A 14,556-nucleotide genomic window follows, 5' to 3' on the forward strand; every position below is an offset into this window, starting at 1 on the left:
CAAAGATTATTCCAAACCACGGCATCGTAAACAGGATCCAGTCACTTGGACCATGGTTGAGAGTTGGCTATGATACCATTGTATCATTCGTAAGAGTGCTGCAAGAATAGCTAAGCCTCAGTCACAGCAACCACTTCATTACTGGGACCTGCATTTCCTTCACAAGTGTTGTCACAGTGCTCTAGTTTGAGATAAAGTAGAAACAACTTTCTAACTTTTTATCTAAGTTTTATTTAAGTGACTTCATTTTCTGAAAGTTAACTGCATATACTTAGACAGTTTCTGTCTAGAAGTGATAACACAGCGTAGTGGGATGCAGAAAGGCCAGTGCTTATACTTATTCCTACAGAAACACCTCGAGCTGGTGGAATACTGTAAGTGAAAAGGGAAAAAAGGGGTCACACATGCAGGAAGTAGTGGACAGGACAGGTGACCCAGCTGACCAACAGAGTATTACATTCCGTAAGAGCCACACTCCATATAAAACAGATCACAAGGGTCAAGTTCTCTTCTTCAGTGGCCAGCCTCCAGTGAGAACCTCATCTGTATTTTTGCCTCTGATCCCAGATCTATACGTTCCTGAATCCAGCTCCCACCTGCTATTGAGTCCAGCCTGCGACATTTTTCCCATGCCTGCTCTGCAGCACATGTGGTGATGTATTCATTGAGGAGGGGGCAATTTTGTATATTTGTACATATTTTATTGTTTTCTTATTAGTAGTATTTTCCTTATTATCATCATTGCCTCATTAAAGTTGTTTTAGTTTTAATTTCCAACCCACTAATCTCCTATTTCCTTTTCCGCTTGGAGGAGGGGAGGGAAGGGGGGAAGGAGAAGGATGGGATGCTTGCATTTAGCTGCCAGTCAAGCTAGGCTGGGGTTAAACCATGACATACAGGAAAAGATGTTGGTAAAGATCAGTTAATTCCTCCTCCAGGACAACAGCACAGCAGTTTGATTGCAAGAGGAGGTACATTTGTTCCTTATACTTAACTCTAAAAGTACTAGAAGTCAAACATCAAGAGGACAGAAGATTCTGCTTTTCCAGGAGAGACATTGGTAAATCAGATGTGGGTTCTGTGAAGATTTGTATGAATATACAAGGGGCTAAGAAGCACTAAGAATCCACTGAGAAAAAAATCTCAACATGCAAGAAGCAGGAACAGTTCTTCCTGAGCTGCTTTTCCTAGCTTTTTGCTTTAAAGGCTGAGACACTGAATTCAGACAGACATTCTAAGGATGAAAAACAGATACACAGCAAAAAGCAAGAGGTGAAAGTGTCCGTGACCACAGATGCCTCTACCACTGCATGGCAGTAGTTCTGAAGAGTGCCTAGAACACTCCCAGCAAAATGCCATTCAAGAATTAGTCCTTTTTGTAATAAAACTGTACCAATTGGTGATATGTTTCCCTGAAAGGCCACAAGACCATCACAGCAGGTGGTTCATGGAAAGCATAGATCGATCGAAACCATAGTGTTAAAGAAATTAATGTGTGAAGCAGGGTGATGTTTTCCCAAGTGGAGCATCTGACATGGGAGGTAGGCATGCACAGAGAGGCCACTGGTTCACATCCAATATCACATGCAGGACCTAAATTTCAGTTTCAACATTTCAGTTGGAAGTTGCAGCAGTACACATTACCTTTCCCTTTCTTCTAACTATAAAAGAGATACTTATAAGATCCCTAGCTCTTTTTAGAACACCACCTTTCTTTTAAAGACACTTATTTACACATGACTAATGATGTGCTGTCCTCAACATCTTGTTAATATAAATTTTACTTTTCAATACAGCATTCAAATTTTTTTTGAAGCTGTCAGGTCTCTTGGCAGTGAACTCTGCAGGTACTGGCTACAGAATTTTCATATACAATTAGATTCCTCTAAAAGTAATCACGTTTTGATCAGTAAAGACAACATTATTACATCATTTTATGGTATATTGCATCCAGGTTTCTCAAGGAGGCTTAGTAATCACCATAAGCTTCGCAATATTCCAGTTAGATGTATTAACTGTACCAAACACTGCAGAAGTAAACAGATTGTGAAGCGTCTCACATCATGTCCCTTAAATAGTCTGTGGCAGATTCAGTGTTCTTTATAGTAATGAACAGGAAGGCTGCTTAATAGCTAAGTACCTAATTAAAACTTGGGAAACCTAAAATCACTTCTTTCCCACACACGTTTTGTTTTGTGGCATGAGATCTAGGACTCCTTAGATAAGGACAGAAATTGTCAAAGTAACCTAGCCACACATAGCATGAGCAAGTACTTCTTATGCAGTGGTGTTGTTTACCATAGGAGAGAACGGAAAAATAACTCCTCTCTAAATGCCAACTCCTTAATATTAGGCAATAGAAACTGAAACACAGGTTAATCCAAGGAGGTCGTGCACCGCCCCCAGTGCAGATACGCCTTACACAAGGCAGCTCATTCAGCCTTTCCTTTCAAGGTATAGAATGGGGCAGTCTTAGAACCACAAGAATGTGGGCAAGTTCATGCTAGTGCACTATAACTTCACATCAACTTACTGCTCATGCCCATCAGTGCCATACAGACTACCCTATGATCCTTTGTGATTGTGCAGCTTCTGTTTCTTGGCAGCAGAGGCATCCAGACATACAAATAATAAAGCAGAAGACTTTGGGGAAAAACTCCTCAGTGCTCATGGGACTCAACTAAGCTCTACCAGTAAAGAGAGGAGAAGCTACAGGATGAATATTCATTCTTTTGTGCTTCAGCATTGGTGCCACCACCCCATCTCACACAAATGGGGAGAAACAATGACCTGGAATTTACAGAAGAAGCAATATGGATCTTAGTCATATGGAAGTAAAGATGTGAAAGTAGAGAAATAATGGAACGGTGTTGGCTTTGACTTCATAATCTCTTCAAGTTCTGTGCTTCAACAGATTTATTAAAAAACTTGCTCAGTAAGAGAACGCACGTTGTGCATATGAGCTCCTGACACACTGTGTTGATTTTGGCCTTTGATACATTCCCAGGGCCACTACAGTACAACTCATATCACACATTAGCTTCAACCTCCTCATTTAATCAGCTGTCAAATACTCATTGTACATTGAAACATCTTTCTTTCTCTACAAGAAAGCAAAATTTAACATCAACAGAAAAGACCCCTGGGTCAGGCTTAGAAAAAAGGTACAGAAGAGATGAGGCTTTTCAAGCTTTCCTCTACAGCCCATAATATCTTCTTCTACAGCTCTCCCAGTATCAGTGACTCTGCTCATCTCAAGGGAATTGCATTTGATAGCATATTCAGTTCACAGGACTAGCACGGTTACATTAAACAGAGGCTGCTAATAAAACATTATATCTCCCTCCCCCGGCACTCCATTTGCTATGATGTAAAAGTCAGACACCCCATAGAGAAATTAATCAGAAAGAAGGAGAATGAATCCAAGGAGTGAAAATTAAAGACCCCATGACATCTACTACATCCAGATGAAACGGTGTCCCAAAACTCAAGGATGTATTAAGATTCGTCTGAGAGATGCAAGTGGTTATAGAATCCAGCATATTATCATCGATATAAATTATAGTTATTTAAATGGAAATCTTTCTCTTTGCTCATCACTGAAGCTCCACAGAGAACAGAATGTCTTTCAGAGGAAAGCACACCTGTTTTGCTCTGCAGAGTGATGAAAAACACTTAAAGCTTAAAGACAGATCCTGTAGAGGCAGCGTCAGTCTGACTTCAGTAAAGCCATGATGCTTTGCCTCATCTAAGGACACAGCCTAAGAATCTGTATTTCTCCCATGAAGGAAAACCTGAAGAAGTGCCTGTGTTCAAAGAAAAAGACATAATTGAATGTTCCTTAATCCAAAGTCTTCCCTATCTGGCCCAACTGGCCTCAAAGCTTTTGAACATCAGAATTATTCCAAAATAATAAGTGCCTAAAACTGTCCTAATGACATCTTCATTTCTATTTAACCCTTAAGCAGATACTCATCTCTCAGCATGCCTATGAAAAGCTGCTGGCATAATCTATTGAGGCTGTATACAGGAAGGCTCCCAAATGCCTAGGCTAAAAATTTTGGCTGAAATGGATTAATCTGGATAGAATTCAAAAGAAGTCATGCTGGCTTTAAGCACACAGGCATTGCTCTAATCTTTATAGGCTTGAACTTGTGGTGCAGAGGACAGCTATAAGTACCAAGAGAAATAGTAAGAGGTGGGGAAAAGCACATGCATTATGAAGCATGTTGTAAACAACCATGTAGGTTTCACAACACTCTAAATAAAAGCCAGGATTTAAATATATGGCATATGTGCAAAAGCATATGCAAGAAGAACTTCATGAACCCTAGCCCTTACAGACAATACTAGACTTATGGAGCAATATCCAAATCAGAGCTTCCTCAAAGGAATTTAGTAGAGCAGGGTTTGAAATGCTACTTTCAAATTTGTTATGCCCGATGGAGGTAGAAGACCTGAACTTGGAGTAGGGAACAAAAAGAGAGAAAGTCCCTTAAGTAAATCACAGCCTTCCACAATACAAGATACAGAGTAAACAAAATCCTTACTGTATGTTAAATTATATGGCTTCAAGTGTCAGGAGATGAATAAAGCTGAATCAACCATGCAGGCATGGTTTTTAAATAAAAGCTTTACTTGTTACCAAAACAGAAGCTTAACTATTTTAAATTTAAGCTCATTTGTTCTATCACACATAGCAACCTTAAATCACTTAAGGAGAGACTGCAAAACTCCCAGGAGGACAAGAATTTCCAGTATAAAGCTGCTTCTAGTCTCAAACACCAAGACTTCCAATCCTGGCAGCTCTGGGTCAGAGATCATAAATGGACCTTGAGAGATTATTAAACAAGTATTAGAGCAGGATATGGAGTATATTGCATGTTCCTGCTGGACAGCCTCATACTTACCATGTCAGAAAAGCTGTTAGTATTCAGCAAGTGGCTGCACACCAGAAGATACATAGAAAATGGCAAATTACTTAGAGTTGATTTCAAAGCACGGGTCATAATTTATTCAGAGTAAAAATAAAAATAAAAAAAATGTTTCTTACCCCATGGTCTCACAGGCTGCAGAATTGAGGAGAATACAATGATCTCGCCTCCTCTGACGGAAGGATGGTAGTGTCAGTTTGAAGGTGGAAAGCATCTTCCTACATATCTAGAAGTCCTGTTCACATCCACACTCCAGTAAGAGTCAATCAGAGTAGAGACTGCAACCAAACAACAAGATAGTGTTCTCATTAGCTGCTATCAGTGTGAGCCCACTGCTCATCAGGAACACCTTTGGTACAGTCCTGCCAAGGTACAGAAAACATGCGCCAAGTCCTGCCACCAAAGCACCAGAGGAACAAAACAGCAGTGGACAATTAATTTGCTTCAAAATACAAGTCGACTTTTCTCACTCTCCAAATGCTCCTTCCTTTTCCTTCATCTTCATAACAGCTTTCTTACCTTTCTGCCACTGCAGATGCAAAAGTAAGCCAACAACTAACTAGGTGCCCAGGCTCTGTGTTTTTCAGAAAAACCCCTCTGAGCCTCTCAGTTCATAAGGAGCCCCTTGCTTAAATTTATCAAACAGCCCTGTGCCCAGCCCAGTGACAAAGCAGTCTCCTATTATTTCAGCTCTGGTAACAGAATGCTACCAATATTTCATTTAATGAACTTCACTAGATCACTACTTGCTTATAGATCAGACACTTAATAGTAACAATTCCTCACAGTATTACATGATAACAGACTTGCAACCTTATCAACAGAACTACAGCAAACCACATGAAAGCACCATGGCTACGTCCAAGACTGTCCCAGTATTTAATTACTCTAAGTGACAAAAATTAACTTGGGCTGTGGCTGTAACACCAAGATATCTCTTTCCACCACTGCAATTACAGCAAGGCGCTACCCTGGTTACCCGATAAGAAAGAACAAGTACAAAGGGATTGTTAAGATACCATCATTAAGTAAAATTGTTTATGTTATGTCTTCTGGGAGTTGAGAAACATCCCAAATATACCTTATAAACCTTATCATGTGGTCTTTGTAAAAATAGAAAAGGAAAGGATGAGAACACTTGTAACAAATGTTCACGAGAGATGAAGTCAAGATGACTATCTATACTTAAGTGTTATTTGGAGTATGTTGGTTTATTTAACAGGTAAAAAACTCAGGTGGACTAGATCTTGGTACTGATCAACATACATATGCAAACACTCTGCAAAATATTAACTAAGTGAAATAAAGTGAGTTGGAAGTTGCCATGTGTTTGTGGTTCTATGTGATGCCAGATTTTTGCAAGTTAGCTCTCACTGCTTTAACTCTTGCCATTTTCCTTGGTTATTTTCCACTACAGCCTTATGAAATAACAGGCATTATTTCATTACTACTTTCACACTAAAGCTTCCCCTCTTTTTATGGTACTTTTACAAGAACAGCAGAAAGAGGACTATACGCTATAGCATTTAAGAAAAAAGTCTGGCTCCATAAGTACTTGCTGAATAGAAACGTAGAGGGTTCTTTGCCTTTGGCACATTAACTGCTCCCTAACATAGCAGGTAAATGATAATCAAGATAAAAACTTAAGTATATGAATAACTTTGACTACATATGTTAGATTTAAGTCAAAGGTAACTTCACTCAGGAGTTAATAATCTGCCTGGAGTTGAGGCCTATGTGAAATGTCTAAGTTCATCTGAAGCTGCAAGGAAGGCTTGTTCTAGCTTTCAACACCAGCAAATAAAACACTTTATTTTAATAAGTTCACAAAGCAAAGCAATTTTTTTTGCTACTGACGCTTTCTGCCTGAATATGTGTCTATGTGTATAACAAAATGAATCATTTGGATGTATCAGCTTCCCCCAGGAATGTGAAAATATCTAATTGTAAAAATACCAGTGAATTCCTACCTGAGGCAAGTTTAGCAGAACTCAGATTTTGTACTTTAACTGTGACAGGATGAGCATCCTTTCCTCAGAAGCACATTTTTTGCCCTATAAATAATATTTCTACAATTGATTCAAGATGTTTGTGCAGGTCCAGGCAATATTAGACCAATAGCTCTGGGATATGGCATATCTTCCAATAGCCAGAGTAATTAAAAAGGAGCCAAGTCTACCACCCACTAGCATGGTGAACTTGTGTGCCTTTGCTTTTCACCAGTTTACCCTCAATATCACTCTCCTAATAATAGCTTGCTTCAATGTTTGCAAAACATACTGAGTGATAGGCATCGTACACCTGAATATAATACATATAGTAATGATTTCTCTTCACAGTAGGGTTCGCACTTCTGAAAGAAAGTATTTTTGGCATGCCATACAGACATGAGAAAAGACTTAACTAGAAATCTCTTCCCAGACTAAATGCTTCCATTCAGACTGACAATTTACATTGGAAGCATTCGTATCCACTTCAGGCTAAGTCGTATTTCCAACTAACATAACTTTTTGCACTACCACAAGAATAAGAGAACTCTGGCAGGAAACACACACATCAGCACTTTCTTCTCCCTCTAAGCACTGTGCAGCCTTTGAAGTAACAACAAATGAGAACAGGTGTATTTTGTAAACAGATTTCTGCATCAACTTGTAAGATCACCATGCAAGTGATTAACAGACTAACCAGCTTCCTTATAGCAAGGGGTAACATAAACAATTTTATAAAATATTGGGTTGATCAATTAGGCCTGCTCCAGAAAGACTTGAATTAGTTTGATTATTCTTAGCTACGTAAATTCAAAAGCAGATGCCTCACTTTGCAAGACTGGTGATTAAAGGCAGCATTCACCAAAAAAATTGTATTACACACACTTAAGACAATACCTACGATTTTTCAGCCCTCTCTACGTGTAGCAGATGGCCCATACAATTAGTGACTCTAAAAATTCTCACCAGAAGTCCTCCAAAGCAGAGATGTGGCTGCCCTCACTTGTAGAGACAAAGATTTGTGCAAGCCAAGACTACTTTCAAATGTTCTCCTCATATTAGGACTGATCACACAGGTCAAGGAAGCCATTCAATCTATTTACATATGGGCTTAAATCAAAATACAGTGCTTGCAGTTTCCCAAGAGTCACCCATATGGCTACTAGCAGCATGGGAGAAACCAAACAGAAATATAGGAGGCTCAGCAGCAAATAAAATCCACATCCCACCCTCATAACACTCCAGCCAGCACAAGCAAGTGAGAAAGCCAAGGCTCAAAGACACAAAATAGCTCATTATCTACCCCAGAAGGCACAGTACTGCCAACACTGCTCTTTATCAAGTCCTTAACAGGTGTAAAATTAGCACTCGTTATTAAAGACAATGGAGTTACATGTATTGCCAGCAGCTGAAGAAATGTGCTAGAATTGTTTTTACCTCCAGTTAATTCACCACCATTCAATAATGTACACGAAGCCAGTAAATGAGAAAACAGCTTTCTGAACCATGGCAGCAAGTTAAGCCAGTATGTAAGCATCCTTTCTAAACACAGGTGGTTTCCTCGATGAAGGTCTAGGGACCAAATCCTCTTTTCATCAATACTGATGGAAGTTCAGACAAACTAAGTTTATCTGAGTGGATCTCAGGTAAAGCTGTGCTGATGTAACCTGTAACCACAATCTGGAGCTGTAAGAAAGCCTCATAAGCAAATTCCAGGACAGAGTTATTTTCAGCTTTTCTAACACCACTGAAAGCAGATCAACTGGCTGCAGTGATATCCTCTCTCCTCAACTACTTACAATTCATTCCCAGAAGCAGACACAAGCGTTATTTACTAAGGGAAGCAAAGCTGTATTTCAGATGTATCTCATTACAGCAGATGACCTCAGGTTTAGGACTGGAAGTCACTGAATCACTCAGGGATGTGCAGCTTCATTGCATGTTTTTCTGTTTTAATACCATGCTCAGCTTTGAAAGCAAATTATTTAGATTCACACTGCACATAGGAACTCCTCTGACTGCTGAGCCATTTTTATTCAATAGCACTGTGTATCTGATCACTCTCTCCCTTACCCCCAGTAACCGGGAGGAGGGTTGGCCAACATCAAACAAGTCTGACCAAGGACAGAAATCTCACTAATAATTACATTCCCACAGGATTTCATTAAAACTGCCAGCGAGATAGAGGAGGAAATTAACTTCTCCACCAAAGGAAGGGCAGACACAAGTCAGGAATCACACAGTCCCCGTGGCAGCAATTGGCCAGGCACCCAGCACGCAAATTGCTCTGCACTAGCTGCAACACATGCTGCCTTTTGTCTGCTGGGGTTGTTGCTGGGAACATGTCAGAAGCTGAACTTCGGTGAGAGGGGATGGAGGGCAGGTGTTCATAAGTACATAAGAAATCATGCTTCACTGCTTCTCTCGCCAGATACCATGTACACCTTGAAGTGTGAACAGTAGAGCAAAGCTCTCTTGCATTAATATATTCTCTTACTGCTGTGTGTAGGAATGTTACTGATGTAAGGGAGAAAAATAAACTCTAAGACAGTTACTAACAGCCGCAGGTTCTCTTCTGTTATAGTTTCTCGGCACTTTTTCTATTGTTGTTTTATGATGCAGTCAGAACATGTCTGAAATACCTAATATAAAAAGCAAACTGCTTCAATTGAAAGGCCTGTGTACAAGTTCAAGTTTGGACAAAACGGAAAAAAAAATCCTGCTTGCTAAGGTATGAAATACCTTAATACTGTCCTTGGTTCATCACACATCTTGGAAAAGGCAAAAATAAATGCAAAACAAATAAGAAGAGCAATATGTATTTATACAGAGCAAATCTCCAGCTCTTGTTGGATCGCTAGGTGTGGTGAGTCACCAGCACACTGACAGGGCTGTCAAGTCATCACTTAAGCTGGCTATAGTACAAAACTGAGTCCTTCCACATGGTCACCGCTCACCTCACTGTGTGCAGTGGAGCTGCAAAGAAAAAGGGCTACAGACTTCATTCCTCATTCCAAATGCACAGTGAAAACTGTTATTTCTTCATAAGTCTCACATCCCTCTGGGCAATGGGAGTGATTGTAATCTGATGTATGTAAATGCTAACAAAACTCCCATCTCGACATTAAGTAGTTTCAAACTTAAGGTACAAGAAACAGCAACTGCAATGCAAAATGACAAAAACTGGACAGGTTCCAGGTGGCCGACAGGGCCCTGCCATGCTGGCACTGACATCTGTGACATTGCTAAAACTAGGCCTGAGACTTTTCAAAGACTAGGAACTAGCAGGAGAATTTGAATCAAAGTCTGGTTGACTCAGATACTTCTGTCAACCAGTGGAGTTGCTCAGTCATGCACCGACCCTCTCCTCAGCCCGCACGTGTGCACTCCAGAAATGAAAAGCAGCAACAGGTCCCTCAGAAGCGTATGTGCCAACATGCTGCAGGCTGGCAAAACACATCAGTCGTTCACTCTGATAAGATGATAGCGCAACAAAGGCAAGGCTGATGCAACACACTTGTAAACACAAAGCCACGCTGGCTTTCTTGAAGCAGTGCCACATTTGAAACTTACACACAAATAGCAGAACTACTGCCTGTGCAGCTCGTTGCTGTGGGAGATTGCAGTTAAACAACCCCCTGCAAAGTATCTGGATCACTGTGTAAATAGCAACACAGTGGAAGCCACTTGAAATGCATGCACCAACTTGCATGGGTCTTAGAGGGGCAGGAGCATCCCTACATCTCTCAATTTTCTTCTCAGAAAATTATTAACTATCCTTGTATATAGAAGGGGCAGAGAGATGTTTTTTCCCAGAGAAAGGAACACAGGGCACTGGCATTTCCAAAGATTCCCAGTTAGTTTGCACCTGGTGCTTTCAGACTGCTGTGCTCATTTCCAACCTGAATATTAACACTAGTAATGCGGAAAGGCCTTGGAGGACAAGGACTGCACAGCTGCATGCTTGGTGCCCACAGAGCTGAAACTCCTGGCCGTATTCCCAAAATATACAGATCTATCTATCATATTAAATGTTCTTATAACATCAGTGACTCAGATATCGTATTTATATCATGAGCACCATGGAAGGGTAAATTTTATGAAGCTTTCAAACCTGCATTTATAATTTACACACCTGAAAACAGATCTTTAAATTGCTATAGCAAACCAGTCAGTGTGTTGTCAGTTCATCTGGAAGTACCTACTGACAGACTCAATCACAATAGATTTCTAGTTTCTGATTTTAAAGAATAAGTAAACTAGGTGTGTCTTTGAAGTTTAATGCTTCCACGCTATTTCAAATCTTGGCTTCTTTTGGGTCACCTGTCTATCAAGTACAACTCTATCTAGTAACTTCAGTTATAAAATGCAGTTTAAATACAAATATAGCTCAGTGGAGCTATCGGCATTGCTGGTCTAATTCTAAACATAACTTCACTGGCCCCAACGCAGCAGAGTTAAAGTCCTAGAGGTGTCCAGTCCCAGTTGTTCTACCAAGCAGTTTTCCTTTTACCAACTTTTCTCTTCTTAGGATTTAACCTCTCCTGGCAGGGTCCTGCTCACATTGGACAATGCCCAAAGGCAACTTGTATTTATAACTGCAACATTGCAAAGAAGAGCTGGAATAAAAGGTGGAGATACTTTAGATAACAAAGAGCAAATTACACTTTCCTCCTTCTGTTGCTCTCTCCAAAAGCTGAATGGAGAGCTTTGTTTTTCCTCATTTCCTATCATAAAAGTAAATAATGTCTTCACTGAAAACTGAGGATTTTGAAAATGGCATCCTATCAGAGTCTGTCTGCAGTGTTTCAGTTTCCGTATCTGAAGGTTTTGCTCTGTACTCAGCAAAGGACATTGAGTGAGACATATTTTAAAGAACTCTGACATACTCAATTTGGAGGGAAACACAGTAGTCCACTTTGTCCTTCCCCCTCATACTCTGTCTATATGGCTAAAAAATTGTGTTAGTACAGCACTTCACCCCATGAGACTGAAGCCTTTAGGTACAAATGTAACTCATTTAAATGGTAATGTGCCACAAAATGAGTGGCACCCATCAGAACAAGGGGCATTTGTAAGTATATCTGTGCCAGGTGCTGACAAATTGAGTGTCATTGTTACAGAGACAGGGAAAGGTCTCAGAGAGCCAATATTTAAAAGTCAGGCTTTCCAGTCAAAGGCCAAATTCTAAAAAGTCTGCTTATTTCTCTACTGCCTGTGCCCTGGAGCACTATGCCTGCCTCCCAGAGAGCAGCACATTAGAACTCGAAGGGTATGTCCCATACAAGGTCAGATCAATTAAAATGTGCTTTAAATACTGTCACATGAGCTGTGTCAGGAGCTCTGCAGCCCTGATGAGGTCCCTGACACTCTGAAGGGCAGAATCTAAGGCAACCCATTGACCCTGGGTACAAAAGCCGAATAACGAGGAGACACAAACCTGCTTTTTCACTACCCTTTTACTGAAGGCTTTGCTCCTTCTGGACATGTAATATTGCTTTAACAATTGCTAGGATTCAACAAATGACCTGGTTCTTCTCCTACAGAAATCAACAGCAAAGCTCCGAAGAAAGTCTTTCAAAAGCCAGGACAAGCTCTTTTAGCCATCCTATGATGTCCAGGCAGCACAGTGGATTATAGAATTATAGAATTATAGAATCATATAGGTTGGAAAAGACCTTTAAGATCATCAAGTCCAACTGTAAACCTAACACTGCCAACTCCACCACTAAACCATGTCCGTAAGCACCATATCTACATGTCTTTTAAACACCTCCAGGGGAAAGCACACGGCATATTGCAGGGAAAGACAAGAATCTGACCAAATCACCTGGCCTCTCCGTGAAATGAGAGGGTCGTTAGGACTAAGGAGGATGTGACAAAAAAAAAAGGGCAGGGGGGAGGAAACACCCAAAGACACAGAAGGATGTGAGAACTCTTGAATCCCACAGCTGCTTCAGGCCTGATTCTCCAAGATGCCACTCGATAGGATGCTCCCATGGAAGTGATTACACTGAAGAAATAAATTAAGCAAAACCTTAGCAGAACAAAGTGGTACTGGCTTACACCAGGACCTAGGCTGTGCACTTGGAAGACAAATCAACCAAATAAAAGCTGTCACAGAGGGACCTCCTTACCACCAGGATTTGAAGGTGGTCCTAATCGCTAGAGAATGAATTAATATAAAAGTACAACAAATAAATTATGCTACTGAATAAGTGTTGATGCAATGGATAAAAGGCAGAAATGTTACTTGTATTTCCTGTATAAGCATCTCTTTACTGTCCATCCCCCAGTAAGATGTAACCCCATGACAGTTGTGCTTCCCTCCCATTCAGCAGCCACAGGAATATGCCCAGGAATACTGTCTCAAGCTGAACGCAATGATCAGAAGCAAGAGACATATGAAAAAGGTAAAACCAGGCCATTGAAGAAGTGTGCATCACCCTGAGTCCTTGTGCGGGTTGCTCTGAAAGATTCCTGTCCTTTTGCTACTATGCTCCTGCTCCCCACCCCAGCTTGTGGGAAGAGTCTTGTGAAGGGAAAGGATGAGTTAAGTAATGGACTCCTACATAAGCTGAAAGGTTACTGTCATGCTAAACACACCCAATCACTAGGCAGTTTGCCTGCAGGTCTAGTAATAAATCTTTTTGAACATCTACACTGTCAAGAGGCAGTTTCTCCTTTCTAATTTGCACTCATAATATCATTACACATTGATGGAATTATTCTTTCCTTTCTACCAAATACCACCGATAAGTAAAAAATTTTCAGCAGGACCTTCAATTGGTGAAAGCCAGTGTAGCTTCACTGAACCTCTGCTAAAGCATTTCACATTATATGAAGCCCTGGAGCAAAAAAAACCTCCAAGTCAGTGGGATATATGCCAAAATTGAAGTGTTTTGCTGGATACAAACCAGACTGACTTGCTTGCTTAAACAGGTGCCTAAGCGCTTGAGCGAACTGGGTCCCACATACAGCACCATTTATTATTTGTGTCCACTTCTGCCAACTTGGACATCTGATATGGAGGTCATCTTCTAGCAAACATTTTTGCCTTAAACCCTGCCTGTATAGCCACAACATAGAACAGCTGCTTGTGGAGTTATGTTCCACACACAACTTTAAAAATAAAATGCAAGTGACTGGAAAATGTAGGTTTATAACTAGAAACAAAATATATGGGTACCTTGAAATAGAAATAAATGAAACACTTTCTGCACACTGAAAAAAAGAACTAATAATCTTCTATTTCTATTGCATTCTCTTTTAGTATTGATGCTTCAATACTGCAGTTAGTGTCCTAAAAATGCCTTAGCTGGAACTAGTTAGACCAGAAGCATTGTAAGGAAAAAGGTTTCACACATAAATGAGTTTCTGCGTACATGCCATCTGATATCTCTGTAGGGAATCTGTGTTTGTAACAACTGCATTTAGCAGTGTCCCTGCAGATGTACACTGCTTAAATGGTTAGCAACAACACACTTTACAGGAGTGGCTACTGACTCCTCCAACTCATCCATCCAATTTGCAAATTCTGATCAGTGAGATGAAATCTCATATCCTAGGAGTAATTTTCTATATTGGTACATGACCATTGGATGGAAAATGCAAAATCTTGGAGGTCATGTCCA

Source organism: Phaenicophaeus curvirostris, chromosome 5, assembly GCF_032191515.1.
Source record: "Phaenicophaeus curvirostris isolate KB17595 chromosome 5, BPBGC_Pcur_1.0, whole genome shotgun sequence".
In the NCBI taxonomy this organism is placed as follows: domain Eukaryota; kingdom Metazoa; phylum Chordata; class Aves; order Cuculiformes; family Cuculidae; genus Phaenicophaeus; species Phaenicophaeus curvirostris.